The sequence below is a fragment of the Zalophus californianus genome, chromosome 8 (genome assembly GCF_009762305.2).
Source record: "Zalophus californianus isolate mZalCal1 chromosome 8, mZalCal1.pri.v2, whole genome shotgun sequence".
Lineage (NCBI taxonomy): Eukaryota > Metazoa > Chordata > Mammalia > Carnivora > Otariidae > Zalophus > Zalophus californianus.
The window spans coordinates 140260942-140281666 of NC_045602.1; the positions used below are offsets into that span (position 1 = coordinate 140260942).

At 48.3% G+C, this 20725-nt stretch overlaps 1 protein-coding gene across 2 annotated transcripts in view; it reads left to right on the plus strand.

The window, feature by feature from the left end:
- Positions 1-3837: 3837 nt before the first annotated feature.
- Positions 3838-20725, plus strand: part of DNAJC5 (DnaJ heat shock protein family (Hsp40) member C5) — a 35253-nt gene continuing 18365 nt past the window's right edge. The window contains exon 1 of one of the 2 annotated variants that reach the window (XM_027621629.2): positions 3838-4052. The gene's annotated coding sequence lies outside the window, so the exon portion shown is untranslated. The remainder of the gene's footprint in view (positions 4053-20725) is intronic. The other variant, XR_003524612.2, reaches the window with a different exon arrangement.

Sequence of the window (20725 nt, forward strand, 5' to 3'; positions counted from 1 at the left end):
CCCACACAGGTGGGACCATATAAACAAAGGTAAATGACAGCCTTGAACAAACAAAGTAACTGTCAAGTGAAGCTCTCCTGAATTAAGGTGGCACAGATGAAATGGGGTGATGGGGCCCTCACAGCAGGGACGGAAGGCTCCGGTCAGGAGGGTCGGCAAACAGGTCAGCTGCCACGGGAGGCCTCAGAATGTGTGCAGGGGCCTGGTGGAGCAACCGAAGGCAGTTTGAGGACTCCTTTGTTAACACTGTCTGCAAGATTCAAAAGTGGATCCAGTCCATGCTCAGAAACAGGCTCTGGTTCCCCACCCGTCACCTGCCCGCCCTCTGTGATGACTCTCTTTTTTTCAAAGATTTTATTTATTAATTTGAGACAGAGGCACAGAAAGAGAGCACGAACAGGGGGAGAGCAGAGGGAGAGGGAGAAGCAAACTCCCTGCAGAGCAGGGAGCCTGACACGGGGCTCGATCCCAGGATCCTGGGACCATGACCTGAGTGGAAGGCAGACGCTTAACGACTGAGCCACCCAGGTGCCCTGATGACTTTTTTTTTTTTAAAGATTTTTATTTATTAGAGAGAGCACATGAGAGGGGGAGGGTCCGATGACTCTTTTTAAGATTTTATTTATTTGAGGGGCGCCTGGGTGGCTCAGTCGGTTGAGCGTCTGCCTTCGGCTCAGGTCATAATCCCAGGGTCCTGGGATCAAGTCCCGCGTCGGGCTCCCTGCTCAGCGGGGAATCTGTTTCTCCCTCTGCCGCTAACCCCCTCACTTGTGCTCCCCGCCCCCGTCAAGTGAATAAATAAAATCCTTAAAAAAAAAAATTTATTTGAGAGCACAAGCAGGGGCTCGATCCCAGGACCTGAGATCATGACATGAGCTGAAGGCAGACGCTTCACCGACTGAGCCCCCCCCCCCGCCCCCCGTGTCCCTGTGATGAATCATTACTTGTTCATCCTTTATTTCTTCATGAAAAGGCAAGCAAATGTGAACGTGTATTCTCATTCCTTTCCCTTTATTATTCATAAGACTGTGTTCCTGTGCTCTGCTTTTCCTTAATGCCATGCCCTGGGGTGCTAGCCACACCCACCCCTAAGGCCCTTTGAGGGAGACCCATCTTTCTGCTGGCCTGGTATCCATATGTGTCCATTCCTGCTGTTGTGAGTGTTCCGGTGGTCAGCGCCTTTACTGGGAGCATCCCACTTCCCTTTGGGATCAGAGAGCAGGCTTGCTCCAGGTGTAATAGGGAGGGCTTAGTAACTTGACGTTGTATGAACTATGCACTCCACACGATAGTCCAGGACAACAGTCAGCTGGTGTAAAGGGTGAAAAGCACATTTATCTTCATTTATTTTGGGAATGGGTTCAATGAGGTTTTTTTGTTTTTGTGGTGGTTTTCTTTTTTTAAGTAGGCTCCACAGTGGGTGTCCCAGCATGAGGCTTGAACTCAAGACCCTGAAATCAAGACCTGAGCTGAGATTGAGTCGGACGCTTAACCAACTGAGTCACCCAGGCGCCCCATGTAGTCTTCATTTATTAATATTAAAATATTCTGTGGGTAAGAATCTATGAGGCTTTGTGGGATAGAGGAATCTGATGTGGACCCACTTGCAAAGACCCTGAAGGGCTTTGCAACTCCATTTGTTGGGGAAGACAAGGTATTACCTTACATAATAGACGTGTGTGAGGTGAGCTTTCAGAGCTTGGAGGACCAGAGCAGGTGGTGGGGCAGGTAGGAGCAAGGGCACCCTTGGGAGGAGCTGCTGTTGGAGGGTGAGGATAAAGGTCCGCCTCGCCTGAACAAGGGGCACAGACAGCACGGGGGCTGAAGACAGCCACTGTCAGCATTTCACAGGTACCTTTCCTGTTTTATTTTCTCTGAACGGGTTGGATTGCTTATTTATAAACACACTTGTAAGGATGAACTTTTTACATCATGTATCTTGCTCATTTACCTTCAGGAACTAACTCAATTTTTTATGCTGTTATGTAGCCTTTGTATACATTTATTTATTTGACAGCAAGAGAGAGCACGAGCAGGGGGAGGGGCAGAGGGAGAGAGAGAAGCAGGCTCCCCACTGGGCAAGGAGCCAACTCAGGGCTCAATCCCAGGACCCTGGGATCATGATCTGAGCCAAAGACAGACGCTTAACCAACTGAGCCACCCAGGAGCCCCCTTTGTATACATTTTTAATTACTGTTCCGGGGCGCCTGGGTGGCTCAGTCGATTAAGCATCTGACTAGATTTCGGCTCAGGTCATGATCTCAGGGTCGGTGAGATCGAGCCCTGGGTCAGGCTCTGCACTGGGCATGGAGCCTGCTTAACATTCTCCCTCTCCCCTTCCCCCTCCCTGCCCCCTCTCTCCCTCTAAAAAATAAATGAATAAAAATAAATAAACCCACAAAACTATACTGTTCCATTTGAGTGTGCTTGTATAGTTGCACAGGTTTTTGTTTTCACTATTATAAGTAACACCATCAAGAGCATAAAACTTTTTCTGTATTTGGGAACATTTTCTTAGGAAGAATATCCCTAAAGTGGCACTACTAGATCAAGGGGGGACTTATTAAGGCCTGGCTCATTCGTGTTTGCAGCTTCCAACACAGGCTGATACTGGTACCGGGTCCGTTTTATTCTTTCCTTCCTCCTGTGATTCTGTCCTGGGATCCTCCATGCTCTTGAGTCAATAGACAGTATTAATCTGGCCTTTTCTCCTTACTGTCTGCTCGATGTTGCAGTTTACTGACTACCAGGAGACTTCCTGAGCTCCCAGCGCGGTGGCAGGGAGGTGTAAGAAGAGGGCAGAGGTGGCTAGGGGTCCGAGCTTGTTGGCAGAGAGCCTGGATTTTGCTCAGGTGTCTTAGGAGGCCTTGGATGTCATCAGGTTTCTGTTGGAAGAAGACAACTCCGCTGAACGGAACATGGCCACGGGCACGAGTGGAAGCGAGGAGGCAGAGCACTGTCCAGAAAGATCTGTTTGGGTGGCTTCTGGATGAAAACTGGCACGTGCCAGTGGAGCAGACACAGCAGGCACCGAATAAATGGTAGAACTGTTTTCGGTGACGGAGTGACAGCGAAAGGGGGCAGGAAGGCCTCCCCTCCCAGGTGGCCAACAGGATGAGCAGAAGCCCTACCTGGATGGGGACGTGAGTGGACGTTGGTCCTCCCGCTTTCCCACGCCGCCGTTTGAAGGCGATTCTGGGAGGGTGGCTGGACAGTGGCGGTGGCACTTCAATGATTGGGCAGCGGGATAAGGAAGTCCCATCCCTGAGCTCCAGAGAAGAGCAAATGCGAGTCCCTAGCAGTGGCCCGAGGAAAGGGGGCGTCGGTCTCCGGGTCATTTCCCACCAGCTCCCTCTGCCGTTCTTTGATGAGGACAATGACATGTTATCAGTCTGAACGTATGGCGCTGAGCAAACTCAGCTGCAACACAAGGCCCCGCACTCCTTTCCCGCGGCTCACCGCATCACCTGTCCGCGCACCTGAGAGCACAACCTGCCCTGGCAGGAGGCTCCGCCCCCGCGCGTCGGTCCCGCCCCTGCCGGACGGCAGGCGCTTCCGGCTCCGCGGTGCGAGCTCCGCCCACAGCTCCCGGGGCTTCCGTTCCTGGGCTGTCACTTGGGGCTCCGCCCCTGGGCTGTCGCTCGAGGCTCCGCCCACGCAAGGCGTTTCGGAGCCTCCGCGGCTGTCACTTGCGGCTCCGCCCTATATGGGCGGAGCCCCCCGCCCCGCCCCCAGCCTAGCGCTCTGGGCGCGTGCGCGGCCTGCCCCGTCCGCGGCTCCAACCTGCGGAGCCCACGTTCCTCCGGGGGCGCGCGCGCCTGTGCGGGTGCGTGCGTGAGCGTGCGTGAGCGTGCGCGTCCCCGCCGCCTCTGCCGGTGCTGCTCCCGCCGCCCTCTGCCGCCGCTGCCCCTGCCCCCGCCGCCGCAGCCGCCGCCGCTCGGGGTCCCCCAGACGCAGCCCCGGCTGAGGACCGCGTCGGCCGGCTGCCCAGCAGCGCCGCGGAGCTGAGGAGCGGAGCCGCGGAGCCGGCGGGAGGGCGGGCGGGCGGACAGGTGAGCTCGCGGCGGGCCCGACGGGCCTCCGGTCAGGCCAGGACAGTCAGCGCGGGCCGCGGGGGTCTGCAGGGGGCGCGGAGTGAGGGGCGAGGGGGCCGCGAGGTGAGGGAACCGCGGGGCGCGAGGCGGCGCGCCCGCGGTTGGAAATGGCGGCGACCCTCCCTCCGGGCCGGGGGGCGCAGGGCGGGGGCCGGCGGGGGAGGGAGCTTCCCCTGAGCGTCCGCTGTGGCGGCGGGGCCGGATGGACGCTGCGGCCTGGAGAGGGGGACGGGCAGAAGGCGCGCCTCCCGCGCCGTCTAGGCCCCGCGCGAGCCTCGTCAGGGGTGACCCGAGGGGTCTGTGCCGGCCGACCGGTGCCGGGGTGCTCCCTGGGTCCGCAGTTGGGTCGGGGCACGACCGGGTCTGGGCACAGCCTCTCGGAGCAGCCTGCGTTCACATGTGGGTGGGTAGGTGGGGCCGCAGTCCCGGCGCGCGGGGGGGGGGGGTCTCACGGTCTGCGCCGAGCTTCCTCGGTCCATCCCCCATTCTGCCGGATCGCGGTCAGCGCGCGGCCTTTCCTCCGCCCCCACTGTCCCCGTGACCGACCGGAGGGTCTCTTCCTTCCTTGGGGGGGGGGCGGGGGGAGGGTGGTTGAAAACCGCTGCTTTGAGGGAATCACATCATCTGGTCCCTGGGTCATTATGCTATAGCTCGGGGGATTGACATTTGTTCCTTAATGCGCTGTAAATTAATCTTTTAGGTTAAAATCATTTGGTTTGCAAAAATAATGTTTTATCGAGACATGATTTTAAGCAGTGCTTTGTTGTATTGTAGTCTTTGAGGAGACAGTATTGAGAACTCATCCGTTCAGGTTCTAACTTGTTTGTGTAAAGTGGCTGGATTAAGAGCTCCCTTTTTCATGTGCCTGACAGATGATCTCTCAAAATCCAGTTGTGTCATACAGGAAAAGGAAGCAAAAGTTTCAGTTTTATTTTGTGTTTTCAGGTTTAGGTCTGATAAGGAACATTTTACTTGCTGGTCATGGCCTAATGGGTCCTGTGTTTGAATTGTTAGACACCTTTGTCCTTAATTAGTTGTCTGTTGAAAAAAAAAAATCTTAATGCCAAAAACAGTTATATTGCCCCAGCTATTAACATGGTTGCCTAAAGGCAAAACTCTAGCCAGTGCTTCTAAGACTTTATGTTCGTTTATTTGCTTCTTTCTCATTAAATATCCTGCTGAGTTTCAGGATTGAGTAATCTGTTAAACAGGAGATGAAATTGGAAGCCAGGATTTAAGGGCTTTGGGAAACTTTATCATTTAGTGTATGCTGTCCTCCCTTCACCCGTGTCAGGGTTCTGGGACTTGGGGCAGCTCCTGATGGCACGTGGCCAAACCAAGAGCTATAGGAGCTGGTTCTGGCTAGCTGACTGTGTGGCTGATCTGTTTGTGTGATCCACATGGCCTTTCCCCCCATTGGTCATTGTGGATGGTCATTGTTGACCAGCACAGGACTACCAGGGAGATGTGTGTTGCAGGACCCTCAGAGCCCAGCCCCCTTTGGCCCTTGTCTAAGCAGAGCACCCAGGGCTTGTGTGGTGAGCAGACAGACAGGCGTGTGGTGGATTCTCTGAGCCGTGCTGAGGGACTGGCTCCGCTGTGGAGCCAGTGTGGCCTCTGGGATGCCTGTCGGGCCTCTTCCACCCCTCTGTGACCAGCCTCCTACCTTTGGCCCTCTGACTCACCCTCCCCCTGCCACGGCAGCCTTCTTGCTTGTCTCTCAGCAAATTCTGTGTCCTCTAGTCTGCCCGGAACACTCACTTCCTCATCCTCACACTCCATGGGACCAGGCCTTCCCTGACTGCCCTACACAGAATTTCAGCTTACCACCTCCTGTTTCCTGTCTCCCTTCCCTCAATTTTCCTACAGCATTTGGTTTGTTTAATATATTTATTATATTTGCTATTTTACTCTGAGATGAGGTCCACAGGGAGTCTGTTTCGTGTAGAGAACTGTTGCTGGCACATACCCAGGAAATACTTGTTGAATCAGTGATAGTGATGAGCTTAGTGACTCCTGTGCAGCGCAGTGACTTTGTCACTTGGAGTCATTGTGAGTGAGTATTGAGCACTTACAGGCTCTGGGTTCTGAGGGAAGTGTGTGGTGAGCCACTTGCCCATTGGGAAAGGACAGCCAGTTACACTATCAGAGGGGTGCTTGAGACCTCCCTCTAAATCTTTTTTGCAATTTCTAAGGTAAATTATTTCAAAATAAAAGGTTTTTAAAGTCAGATCTGGTAATAATGCTTCTAGAAATTTTGTCTTTGGTTACTCTCTTCCCTCTCCTCCCATTCTTCCCTCCCCCCCCCCGAAAAACCCCACATGCTAGTCTTAATACTTGGTGACATTTGTTGGTTAAGTGGATTGAGATGGAGTAATCTGTTAGAAGAACTACATGGAGTGAGCCTCAGCCTGAGACTCACTGCTGTGATGCTGTACAGAAGCAGGCTGAGTCTTGCTTGTGAACTGAAGGACTCTGGAACCCTTCACCTCATGCCCCTGTTAGAATGAGGGAGTTCTCTTGTGTTTCTAAGAGTGGTTCTAATAATCAAGGTGGTGTAGAAATTGAAAGGATGCTGTATGTGTCTTAGCCATTTTTGTTCTTGAGTCCTCCAGCATGCAGTGGATAGGTAGCACTGTGCTCAGCTGGGAGCTACCCTGGGGACCAGTGCCTTGCTCAGTGTCGGACGTGGAACTTGGAAATTTAGGCCTTCTGTACCAGTTCCTCTACTAACTGCCTACCTGACACCACTATGCAGAATCCCCTGACATGTACCCCTGCTGGATGGTGCATCTTTAGAACCTAAATGTGAGGTGCTCACATTGGTCCTGGGGTATAGTAGACGCTCAGTAGCTGTTTGTTGAATAAATGACTAAATTGCAGTGGAGCTGGGGGTCATGATAAGATAGAATTTTGTCAGGCGCGCCTGGGTGGTCAGTCAGGGAAGTGTCTGCCTTTAGCTCCGGTCATGATCCTGGGGTCCTGGGATTGAGTCCTGAATTGGGCTCCCTGTTCAGCAGGGAGCCTGCTTCTCCCTCTCCCTCTGCCTGCCACCCTCCTTGCTTGTTCGTACGCAAGCATGCTCTCTTTCTCTGTCAAATAAATAAAATCTTTTTTTTTTTTAAATAGCGTTGGGGCTCCTGGGTGGCTCAGGTCATGGTCCCAGGGTCCTGGGATCAAGCCCCGCGTCGGGCTCCCTGCTCCGTGGGAAGCCTGCTTCTCCCTCTCCCACCCCCCTGCTTGTGTTCCCTCTCTCGCTGTCAAATAAATAAATAAAATCTTTAAAAAAAGAATTTTGTTTAAGGTGGGAGTTGCTTCTAAAGTCAGGGAGTAAAATGAGCACAACATACACAGATACAAACACCGTTGAAAAATTCCTTAACTCCGTTATAAAGTAGCCTGTACAGTTTTGGGGTATATAATGCTGTAGGCAAACAATGTCTCATCCAATGAGGGCAGCCAGTTTTCCAGTCAAGAGACAGACAGACCCCTGTGTCTTCTGGGGACTGGTGTCAAGATTGATGACCAGTCTTTGCACAAGTGGAGAGGAGGCTCTTAGCCCTCAGTGGTGCTTTCATGAGTCTCTGGGTGCTCTGTGAATAGCAGTTCAAACTACAGTATTCCTCAAATGAGGCTTATGATGATGTTGTGATTGGGTCGTTAGCTCAGAGCATCCCTGTGCTGCAGATGTCCCTCCTGTGGGTGAGCAGAGTTTGTGCTAGACTTTCCTCCTGAAAATGACAAGACTAGGGCTCCCATGACAGGGGCCTCACTAAAATGGGGGTTACAGTACCTGCCCTGCCTGTCTGTTGGGGGAGTAGGGGGTGATAAGTGGAAAGGTGTCTCATCAACTCCTCCCTAAATATAAGTGACAGCAATGCTGGAAAATGGTAATAGTTCTATTTTATGAAAATGCTACCCCTAATTTAAGAGAGGGAACACGTTTACTGTCCTGACACCAGAACTGGCTCTCAAATAGTGACCTCCTCTGAAGAGGATTAGCAGCTGGTCTGTTATCTGTAGCTCGGGAAGATTTAAGGATTAGATTACCAAACAACCTTCAGTTTAGATTTTGCCTTTCATCATTCTTTGCATTGATTTTGAGTACATTGTATGTTTGCAAGCATATTGGTAGTTAGCACTGAAATTGCAGAAATGGAATACAGCATCTATCCAAAGAGGAAGTATGCAGTGAGACCAGGTGTGGGATGTCACTCAAAGTGCCATCTTATTCTGTTTCCTCTTTTTTTTTTTTTTTTTAAGATTTTTTATTTTTTATTAGAGAGAGAGAGAGTACGAGCAGGGGGAGCGGCAGGGAGAGGGAGAAGCAGGCTCCCCACTCAGCAGGGAGCCTGACGCGGGACTCCATCCCAGGACCCTGGGATCATGACCTGGGCCAGAGGCAGACACTTAACTGACTGAGCCACCCAGGTGCCCCACTATTTTTTTTTTTTAAGACCTGTCTATATAGGGGCGCCTGGATGACTCAGTCGGTTGGGCATCTGACTCTCGATTTTGGCTCAGGTCATGATCTCAGGGTCCTGGGATAGAGCCCCACATCAGACCTCCTCTCTCATCAGGGAGTCTGCCGGAGAATCTCTTTCTCTCTCATATAAATCTTAAAAAAACAAAACAAAACAAAAACCTGTCCATTTCTTTTTTAGAGAGAGAGTGTGTGCAAAGGGGAGGGGCAGAGGGAGAGAGAATCCTTGAGCAGACTTCCCACTGAGCGCAGAACCCAACGTGGGGCTCCATCCCAGGACCCCAAGATCATGACCTGAGCTGAAACCAAGAGTCACATGCTTAACTGACCAAGCCACCTAGGCACCCCTTAATCGGTTTCCTTTTTAAGGCCTAAACTGTATACGTTAAAAGTTTACTTTATTCTTGGGGCACCTGGGTGGCTCAGTTGGTTCAGCGACTGCCTTCGGCTCAGGTCATGATCCCGGAGTCCCGGGATCGAGTCCCACATCGGGCTCCCTGCTCGGCTGGGAGTCTGCTCCTCCCTCTGACCCTCTTCCCTCTCGTGCTCTCTATCTCTCATTCTCTTTCTCTCAAATAAATAAATAAAATCTTTAAAAAAAAAAAGTTTACTTCATTCCAAAATCAGTCTATATTGTTCATGTATCTACATAAATGGTTATTTTTTTTATTTTTGTTTAAAGATTTTATTTATTTGAGAGAGAGAGAATGAGAGATAGAAAGCACGAGAGGGAAGAGGGTCAGAGGGAGAAGCAGACTCCCTGCTGAGCAGGAAGCCCGACGTGGACTCGATCCCAGGACTGCAGGATCATGACCTGAGCCGAAGGCAGTCGCTTAACCAACAGCCACTCAGGCGCCCTACATAAATGGTTTTTAAAGCTTAGTTCTGGGGGCGTTCTGGGATCGATCCCTGTATCAGGCTCTCTGCTCAGCAGGGAGTCTGCTTCTCCCTCTCCCTCAGTGTGTGCACACGCTCGCTCTCTCACATGAATAAATAAAATCTTTAAAAAATAAAAATAGAGGGGCGCCTGGGTGGCTCAGTCGCTAAGTGTCTACCTTCAGTTCAGGGCATGATCCCAGGTGCCGGGATCGAGCCCTACATCAGGCTCCCTTCTCTGCGGGAGGCCGGCTTCTCCTTCCCACTCCCCCTGCTTGTGTTCTCTCTCTCTTGCTGTCAAATAAAATAAAATTTTAAAAAATAAAAAAAATAAAAATGGGAAAAAAACTTAGTTCTGTGGCAGAAACCCAACTAATATTTTTAAAATTATGTGATATGAGTGATCAGTGAATAGTCCTTGAAAAGGTAAGTGTGAATGAACCTTAATTGTCATCCTGGGCTATTTGTAATTTTATTGTCTTTTTACTTTTTCTACATTTAATGTGTATCACCGGCAAATATGGTGGTTTACAAGATGAATATTCAGTCATTTGGTGTCCCTGTCGCCATGTTCTGAGGAGTTCTGTGCCAATTGGTTGTAAAGTTGCAGCCCTGGGAGTCAGAGGATTGGAATGCTGACTTGCCGCCCCCATCAGCTGTGCCCCACCCTGGCTATCTCGGGGACAGCCAGCCCCTTTCTTAGAGAGCACTCCCTGCCCTGTGCCTCTGTTTTTGTCACTGGGTGGAGTGACAAACAGACATATGTAGTGAAACCAACAGAACCCAAATCTTCTCTGTCGGTCTCGTGACTTTGCATTGGTTCAAGGGCTGGGGCCTGGATTCAGACGGTCCCAATAGAATGACGGTGAGGGGCTGGAAGTGCATATAGCTGCAGCTAAGTTGCAGGCATTGGGCCGGGGTGGCTGGGTTTCCCAGAGCAAGCATGTGCTGCCACCTGCCTATTTTTTTTCCTGTCTATTATTGGAAGGGATTAGCAGCATAGCAAATGTTCGATTTGTAGCTAGGCAGTCCCATTTAATTTTCTTATTAAAGAGGAGTGTCTTTTGTGAGAGGGTGTTTCTCTAAGATAAATAATGAAAAATTTCTAGGTCAAAGAGTACAGACTTTATAATTTTGGCCATATATTACAAAGTTTATATTCTCTGTTGCATTGTGTATCTTTTCCTCTTCACTCACATGAGATCTTAACATTTTATATTTTGGTGCTCATTAAGCTATAGGGTTTGATAATAATATCTCAGATTTTATTTTTTGGCCAGTTGCAATAAATTGTGTTAAGAATTTAGTTATAAATAAAATGAGTTTAATTATAACTTTTTTAAAAGTACATAAAACCAATCAATATGTTTTTTAACTTAAGAAGTATTCTGGGAAAAGATTTTTGCTGGATGTATTTATCTTGTACTTTGAATCATGAGGCTCCTCACGTCTAAATCTAAAGTTCAGAATTTTAAAATGGAATCCAGTGGTCCGGTTTCATTTTGAGATGAAACTAGAAAGTCTACAATTTAAGGATGACAGTTATGTATGAAGTATTTCTTAACTCTTAACCACGTTGATACTGTTTGAAACAGTATGTCTTCTCACGGAACTCACTTAGAGGATCCCTTCCCCTCCCCTCCAGTAGCAAGCCCTCTGCTTGTGACTAGGCCGTTTTCCTTAATGCACAGCAGCCGTAATTCCCAGGACAGCCTTGCAGGGTAGCTGTTATCCAATTTTATAGATAAGGAAACTGACAGTTACATATTTTCTCTAGTATAAAGGTGTGGTATTGAAGAATCAGCACAAATCGTGCCATCACACGTTAGAATGACAACACAACAGTGTACACCTTTTAAACTTGTTTCTGTCGGTGCTCTGTTGCATCGCCCTGCCTGGTTGGGTAAGCCTGACTGATTGTTGCCACCAGCATCCTTCTTCCTGGTTGTCTGTCCTCCCACACTTGTTTCATTTGCCTCTGCTTTTTCTTTCAGAAAAATGTACCCATGGAGGGGGCGCCTGGGTGGCTCAGTGGGTTAAGCGTCTGCCTTCAGCTCGGGTCATGATCCCAGGGTCCTGGGATCGGGTCCCACATCGGGCTCCCTGCTCGGTGGGGAGTCTGCTTCTCCCTCTGACCTTTCCCCTGCCTGTGCTCTCTCTCTGTCAAATAAAAAAATAAAATCTTAAATAAAATAAAGAATTTATTTCTATATTCCACAAACAACTCTAAAAGAGTAACAAGTACAGAAGACGCATGCAACAGAGATGATAATTCTCATCAAAACAAAGGAGGGAGGGGCGCCCAGGGGGCTCGGTGGGTTAAGCGTCTGCCTTCAGCTCGGGTCATGATCCCAGGTTCCTGGGATCGGGTCCCACATAGGGCTCCCTGCTCAGTGGGGAGTCTGCTTCTCCCTCTGCCTGCCACTCCCCCTGCTTGTGCTCTGTCTCTCTGACAAATAAATAAATAAGTAAAAATTAAAAAAAATACAGAAGACCTGGGCGCCTGGGTGGCTCAGTTGGTTAAGCGACTGCCTTCGGCTCAGGTCATGATCCTGGAGTCCCGGGATCGAGTCCCGCATCGGGCTTCCTGCTCAGCAGGGAGTCTGCTTCTCCCTCTGACCCTCTTCCCTCTCGTGCTTTCTATCTCTCATTCTCTCTCTCTCTCTCTCAAATAAATAAATAAAATCTTAAAAAAAAAAAAATACAGAAGACCTGTCTTCAAGGCTTTGGTGGGGGAGGGGCATCTAATGAGGTAAGGCTATACTGAACTGTTAGCTCTTCTGCACCTGTGAGCACCACCAACGAGGTGAGCTGTCCATCAGCTAGATGGTTATTCTAGGGTGAAGCCAGGACAAAGTCCACAGGCCCACTGCAGGGTGGAGCATGTGGGTCTGATGAATTGATACCTGCCTTACAACACACTGTGACTGTGTGACCAGTTTAAAATATGCCACAAGTAAAAGGTACAGATCACAGACTCTTAGGAAGGTTTGCGTATTTCTCCCACCAAACGACCACAGGTTCAAGAGTACACCTATGCCATTAATACCCGTTTGCATTGCAATCCACTGGCCTGAGTGAGGACAGGATGATGTTAACAGCTGGCTGGACAGATGGACGTACCTGGCTGTCAAGGGCCTCTCAGAGGATGTTACAGTTACCCTTTCCATGGGTTTAAAAAAAAAATTAAGATTTTATTTATTTATTTGAGAGAGTGGAGGGGTGGGGGGGAGGGGCAGCAGGCAGAAGGAGAAGCAGGCTCCCTGCTGAGCAAGGAGCCCAATGTGAGACTCGATCCCAGGACCTGGGGATGATGACCTGAGCTGAAGGCAGACGCTTAACCCACTGAGCCACCTGGGCATCCCAGGTTTCCTATATTTTTAAAAGGCAAATGACAAGGCAAATTAATAACATGGATTTTTTTTAAGTTTAAGAGGTAAAAAGAAAACACCTTTTACATCTAAAAAGTATGCAACAGGGGCGCCTGCTGAGCACAGAGCCTGATGCAAGGCTCGGTCTCACAACCCTGAGATCGCGAGCTGAGCCAAAATCAGGAGTCGCACGCTCAACTGACTTAGGCACCCAGGCACCCCAACAGCATTGTAAACTTTGTCTATATATGTGTTTGGTTTTGTTTTAAAAATACAGTAAAGGGTTTTAATGTAGTACCTTATTCAGGTGAGGTTTAATGCATAAGAAATTAAGTTATTTGTGCTTAGGGTAGGGACAGACTGCTCCCATTTGTGAAACAGGTAACTGAGAATCAAGTTTTACAGCACTTGGGGGTCAGACTTGGATTTGAATGGCAACCCCACCAGTCCCCAGCAGAGGGACCTCAAGTAGATTCCTCAGTGTTTCTGAGCCTCGGTCTTCTCATCTGTAGATTGGAGATCATACTAGGAGTAAATAATATTTATTGTGTATAAGGCACTGTTACAAGCCTGTCACACGAGCTAGGTCATAGACATACCAGCTAGACTATTTCCATTCCCAGTGGACAGAGGGGAGGTGGAGATGTTGAGTAGCTTGCCCCAGGTTACTGAGCCCATGAGTGGCAGAGCCGAGTTCCAGCCCAGGCAGGTGACCTCAGAGCTGCCCTCCCACCACCCGCTGGACCAGGTGCCTGTCCAACAGACTTCTTAGGAACACCTGGTGGTGTCCAAGGCATGTGTGCCTCTAAATGCCTGCAGGGGATAAGCACTCCTGAAATTGTAGCTGCTGTGTTGGTATTACGGCAGTGATCACAAGTTCTGCCACAGTTGTACCAGCTTTCTGTTTTGAGGTATGCACGTATTATTTTCACACTCACTGCCTCTGACGTGAGGCATCTCTTACAGTTGGATTATCAGCACCATGTACTTGGTTTCATTCTAGATTTGTTAGGATAGTTTGATTCTGGTCATGGCTGCAGGAAGGGGTCACTCTGAAGCCATGTCCATCTTCATCAAAGGCTGGCCATCTCCCCAGGGGACTTTCACACTGGGCAGTAGGAATCACAGTGCAGGGAAGTCATGCCATTTCCAGCAGGTGCGTTTGGGGATGTGTTCCTCTTGGAGACACAGAAGACATTGGGCCTCATCTGTTACATTTTATGAATCTTACCCACTGGGCTTTAGAAAATTCTTCCTGGCAGGCATTCACTTGGTTTCCCAGCCCTTTCTGCCCTTTCTGCCATGATACAAAGTATCTCTGGGTTCTCCCGCTCTATGCTGATCCTTAGACCCAGTCTGCAGAGAGCCTGGTGCCTACCTGTGTTGAAAAGTACCTGTGACTTTAATATCCCGAGATTTTAGGTGTTGTGAGGTTAAAACATCAACAACCAAAAATACCTAATGCTCATTACTTTTATGAGAAATACTTTGTCTTCCACTCTCTAGTTTCATGTTTAGATTTGGGAATATATTAAGGTTTTCTGGAAACTTTTGGTCATAAGTAATGGTTCTGCCCTAGAATCTTTTTCTCTAGCAATGTGCACAGAGGAGTACTTGCTGGCTCCAGGGCTGTGAGGGGTGGGAAGGTCATGCTCTGGGTGCAGGAGTTCTAGCTTGTTTCAGGCTGCCTTTATACAGGGGACTAGACGCTGTTACACCGTGCTGCTGTCTGACTCCATGGCCTCATTTGGTGTCACCCAGATTCATTTCCCTGTTGTTTGCACCTCCAAGGATGAGTGGGCAGGACCAGAGGGCAGGGTCCGAAGTGGTGGGCATTTGTTAGAGGACAGATTCTCTCCCAAATTGGTCCATAAGTAACCTCCTTTCTGAGGAATAAGTTTTTGGGAATGTTCAATTTTTACTCATTCCTTTGTTCATTTATTTTTTTAATCTCCTCATAAACACATATTCATTGTGATTTTGTTCAACTTCTGACCTCCTTTTCCTTTTAACTTACTGTATCCCAAGCGTCAGTTAACTAAAGAAAATCCTTACTTGGTTTCTAGACATAGTTGTTACTGATAAAAAATAATTCAATACACATTTACTGAATGCCCTGCCAGGACTTGGGGCAGTTGCTCAGTCTATAAGTTAGAAGGGCTTCGGGGGGGCTAGGTGTGTTCTTGTGTTTTGGCAGCCATCAGTTTTACAGTTTGGGAAACCCAGGATTCTGTGCAGGGGTGTGGCCCTGGGCTGTCTTTTCTGTTCTTCTTCAGTACCTGTCTGCTGCAGCCTGTGGCCATCAGTCTTGTTGCTTCCTTTCTTGTAAATCATGAGGGCAGGATGTTCACTTTCTTTCATATAGGGATACATGGACGCTCTTCTTTGTAGCCAAGTGTAGGGCTCATTGTGGGGAGCGTGCTGTTCTTCCTGTGCCTCAGATTTAAACCCATTCCCTCTCTTGTGCTTTGTTGACTGGTGGGGAGGTTGTCCTTAAAGAAGTGACCGTTTTACTCTTTTTATTCTTTGTTTTAAGGCTCAGCATCATTGTTGCTTTTTCTTAGAATTGAGAGATAAAATCTTTTGGGGTTCCTATGTTTCCAGTGACTTTAGGAATTCTTTACATTGGAAATTCATTTTCAGTTAGGAAGAAATATAGAAGACTCTGTGACATTGACATCATCTCTTGTTTTCCACATTTGTTGACTCTTGCTTAGAATTTCTTTGAATATATAAATGGAGTTAATTGGTGCCAATTCTATTCTGCAGTATATTGATTTTTTTTCCTTTCAGAATAGATAACAAATTCAGAGTCAGACATTCAGACCATTGTTTTTCTGAGCCTCTTCACTGGGTTTCAGGGTCTGTCCCAGCACTGCTGGTGCAGGCCCTTCCTTGCCTGAGGTAGGTGCTCCAGACCCACCTGCTTCTTGAATGTTCTTTGGCAAATTACTACCTGGTGCATCACAGATCTTAGAGGAAAATTCCTGGTCTTTGGAACATCCATTCTGTTCCTTTTCTTTTTTTTTTAAGATGTTATTTATTTGAGAGAGGGACAGAGCACGTGCGCATGTTGGGGGGTGGGGAGGGAGGCAGAGGCAGACGGACAGGGACAGGCAGACTCCACGGGGCTGAGATCATAACCCGAAGCTGAAGCCAAGAGTTGAATGCTCAACCGACTGAGCCATCCAGGCACCCCTATTGTATTTCATTTTTTAGTATTTTTATTTTTAGCAGTTTTTCTTCTATAGGCTTTGGTCCGAGTTCATGAGGCAAAACAGCAGTACCCTTCCCAGACTTCACCCTTCCTTCCCAGAGGTGTTTGCTGGTGGTCGCCCCTCACTCGCGCTGTGCCGTGCCACACCACTGTCTCCCGACGGGTCACCTCACGAATTACCTGTACCTTCCATCCTCTGGAAGGAGGCAAAGGCAGCGGCACCTTTGCCTCCTGTCCCCACTCTCGGCAGTTCCTGTGCGCTCACCGTCGTGACTTTGTCTTGCTCCATCCACGACGCGTGGTGTCTGTCATCTCCTTGACCTGAGGGTGTCAGTGCTTCTTCCTGTCCTCTCATCTCACTCCAGCTTGTGTTGTCTCTCCTTTCACCTTTACGCTGTCAAGACAGTTCTTGTCTGTAAGTTTATCTTTGAAAATCATAAAATGGTTATGTCATTTCCACTTGTGAAAACAATGTTTACTATAGAGCCAGGTCCTGTTCTCTGATTACGTGTTCTTTCCAAAGTAGTGCCAGCTCCCTGTCAGGGTTCCAAATAGCTGTCTTTTTTTTTTTTTTTTTTTTAACACTATTTACCTTTTTCTTGGCTTCTATATTTTCAGATTCCCGTCATATGGTGCATTATCTTTGTGGCCTGGAACTTTCATTTGGGCACTCTGTCTTCCTGCCCCTAGCCAGACAATGGCTCCCGAGGCTGTCTGTCCAGCCACGATCCTGGTTTGACCCACCATAGAAAGAGAGGCTGGAGAGTGCTGCATGGCAGCCACAGAGGCCTCTGCATCTGGGAGGAATACCCCCAGAGAGAGTGAAAAAGAAGCCCGTGGTGTGGCTTCATACTTCTTCATGCCTCCATTGCTGAACAACAGCACCTGGTCTGCAGGCCATAAAGCCTGGGCTTGGGGGACACAACTCTACACACTGAGGAGGTGTGGCTCACGGGGCTTACCTTGCGATTGCTTTTCAGGTCCTCCTTGTCCTCAAACCAGGTGCTTGTATTAAAACACACTTGTTTTCAGTAGCATTAACTAATGGTGTGTGTGGAAATACCAAAGAATTTATAGCTTTTGTAAAGTGAGGCTGCCTCACATAATTTCAGAGGTTTTTGAATAAAGTATGCTGAGAATGGAACAAAATAGGGAGCCTCCCAAATACACTTCATATGTGGAATTTTACAGTAAGCCGGAGGCATCCTGCAGGTCTCGGGAAAAGACAGGCCATTTGGGGGTGGGGGGGTGGTTTCTGGGGGCTCTGGGTGAGGCTGGTCTTTGTCTCCTGCCATGCCCTTATTAACTCCAGATGAAGCAGACTACCTGTGGAAGAAAACCTTTGGAAGAAAATATAGGAGAATTTACTTTTGGCTTTGGGATTGAGAAGGACTTTTGAACAAAAGCAAAAAGGAAACAGATAGTCAGTTTGCAAAGATTTGATACATTCAGTTACATAAAATTAGGAATTTGTGAGATCTGTTGCACAGCAGCGTGCATAGAGTTAACAGCACTGAAGTGTGCACTGAAAAATGGTTAAGATGGTAAATTTTGTTTTTTACCACAATAGAGAAATTTAAGAACTTATGTTCATCAAAAGACACCATGGTAAGTGAAAAGACCTGTGAACTAGGAGAAGATTTTTGTTTCGTTTGTACCCAGTAAAGGATTGGTGTCCTGGAGACAGATCCCGTAGCCCCTTGGGTATTGCCCACAGTCACACCGCCGTGGGGCAGACAGAAAGCACTGCCCTCCGCGGTCCACACGGGATGAGGACTCAGGCTGAGCAAGGCGCCGTTCTGCCTGGTAGATGGGTGCAAACTCAGAAGCCTGGCGGTACCCATCACTTTGCGGGTGGGGAGTGGCAGGTAGGGTGCTAAGTGGTGCAGTCCTCTGGGGGCAGGTGGCGTACCTCACCCAGTAGAGACTGCCAGTTCCCTGGGACCCTAACTTCCACTTTTAGGTATACTCCGAGCAGCAGTTCTTCGTAAATGGTTGTTGTGAAGGACCAGATTTTCTTTAATTTCCAGTCTGTCAAACACTGATAATACTTTTGTAAACTACAGTGAAAATGACTAACTAGAAAAGTAAATGACAAACAAAACATAAAATACAAGCCCAGATTTTTTCTTCTATTTTTTAAATGAACATACAGTAAACTAGACACCCCCCCCCCCCTTTTTTTGGATGTACTGTTCTCTGAGTTCAATGCATACAAATTTGTGTAACCATCGCCCAACTCAGGATATGGAGCACTTCCAGCAGCACCCTCTTCCCAGCCTCTTCTGAGGAACCAGACCAGGTAACCTTTGAGACTGTCTCTCGCACTCAGCATCCTGTTCTTGGGAGTCATCTAAGTTGTGTACAGAGTGCTTTGTTCCTTTTAATTGGAAACTTTCAAGGTCTTTTTCTGGAGTGGCTGCCCCATTTTGTGTCCCACCAGCAGTGTGAGGGTTCTAGTCATTGCTTACCCTAATCAGCCCTCCCTGTGGTCTGGTTATTTTTTTTAGCCATTCTCATTGGTGTGTAGTAATGCTGTAGTTTTAATTTGCTTTTCCCAAATGAACACATTGAGTATCTTTTCCTGTGCTTAGTTGCTATTGCTGTAACAGTTTGTGAACTCTTGCTGTGGAGTTCTGCAAATATCACTAAGCCTGAGCCCGCAGGCACTAGCCTAAAAGAACTTGCACACCAGGATTTGCTCAGGAATGTTCAGAGCAGCATTGTGATAGCAAAACCTGGGAATGTCCCCAGCATCCTTCAGTGGAAGAATGGATTGATAAGTTGTGTGGTCTGTTTACAAACTGGAGTTTATCCAGTACTGGAAATGAAGTATGGCTACTTCATGGTAGCATGGCTGCATCCAGCGATGTGGGTGGGTCCTAGAGACATACTGAGTTTCAAAAGCAAGTCCTAGAAGGTTGCATATAGTGTTAGGACATTTTTTTTTAAGATTTTATTTATTTATTTGAGAGAGAGAATGAGAAACAGAGAGCACATGAGAGGGAGGAGGGTCAGAGGGAGAAGCAGACTCCCCGCCAAGCAGGGAGCCTGATGTCAGGACTCGATCCCGGGACTCCAGGATCATGACCTGAGCCGAAGGCAGTCGCTTAACCAACTGAGCCACCCAGGCGCCCCAGGACATTTTTTTTTAAGTTCAAAAAAGTTGAAACTAAATAATGTTTAGGGCGAAACATGAGGTAATATTTTAAAGCAAGAGAATCAAACATTAATTCAGGGTAATGTATATGGGAAGAACACAGGAAGCTTCAAGATTGTTAGTAATTTTCAAGTTTTTAATTTGAAAGATGGGATTGTGGTGTTTATCAATATGCATTATAAGTTATATATTCCCCAGGCGCCTGGGTGGCTCATCGGCTAAGTATTGGACTCTTGATCACAGCTCAGGTCTTGGTCTCAGGGTCATGAGTTCAAGTCCCACATTGGGCTCCACATTGGGCGTACAGCCAACTTTATATATGTGTGTGTGTTCTATATGTTATTCTATTCTGTGTATCAAATATTACATAAAAAATACTTAGAACAAAAATAGCTTTCCTTTTAAGATGTTTTCAAATCTGTTCTTCCAAAGTTGGCACTGCTTCGATTTTTCCCCTAACAGTAGGTTGAATTCAACAGCAGCTTTTTTTTTTTAATTTTTTTATTGTTATGTTAATCACCATATATTACATCATTAGTTTTTGATTCAACAGCAGCTTTTTAAAGCGTGTGCTGCATGCGGAGACCACATCTGAGAATACAGGAGTCCAAATACTCGGTCTTTTCCCTAAAGGTCTCTAAGTCTTTTAAGGAGCATAGACAGGACCTGTGAGGTTGGGGATTTTTGTCTCTTTTGTTTATTTTGTTCACTGATAAATCTCCATCTTTGAGAACAGAGCATGGCATGCGGCAGGTGCTCTATAAACATCAGTTGAACAAATGAACAACACAGGCACCTGCTCAAAGCCCAGCATGGTCCCCAGGACATGATAGGACTGGTTTGTCCTGGGAGCGGTGGCCAGGAAAGGGTTCCCAGAGCCAGGGATGTCTCTGCAGGGCTCTGGGGTCCAAGTAGGAGCTCTCCACGTCAAAGGAAGCAGGGCATTGCTTTAGGAGAGCCCAGGTGTTCACGTGTGACAGTACTGTGTCTGCCTAGGACAAGTGGTCCTGCCAGTCATGCCCCGAGGCCCAGTGCACACGGTGGTGGGAAGATGCTGGTGGTGGGCAGGCCAGGGAGCTGGGATTTGGTGCTGCAGCCTGTGGGGTGTCAGGAAGGACCTGCGAGACGTGGTGATGGGAGCAGAGCTGCACATCACAGACTCCCCCTAGCAGCCGCGAGGGAGGACAGACTGAGGAGGACAAAGCAGGTGTCTTCCAGAAAACCCTGTTACCAGCTTTCTGCCTCTTGTGCCTGGCGATCTCTGACCATTTTAGAGCTCATTGTCCCCTGCTTGTGTGTGTATGACCTTCTTGTCTGCCCAGCCCTTGGGTTCCTTCTAGCAGCACAAACCAGGATGTACTACAAGGATGCAAAATTTGCCCCTTTGTTTTTAAAGACATGATGTTACTAAAGAAGATCCAGCCCAGAGACTGTGGTTTAACCTTCCTGGAGTGAAGACTGGGAGCAGACCTCTGACAGCAGTTCATAAATTACAAGTGTAGTTCGGGTGGGCGTGGCTGCTCT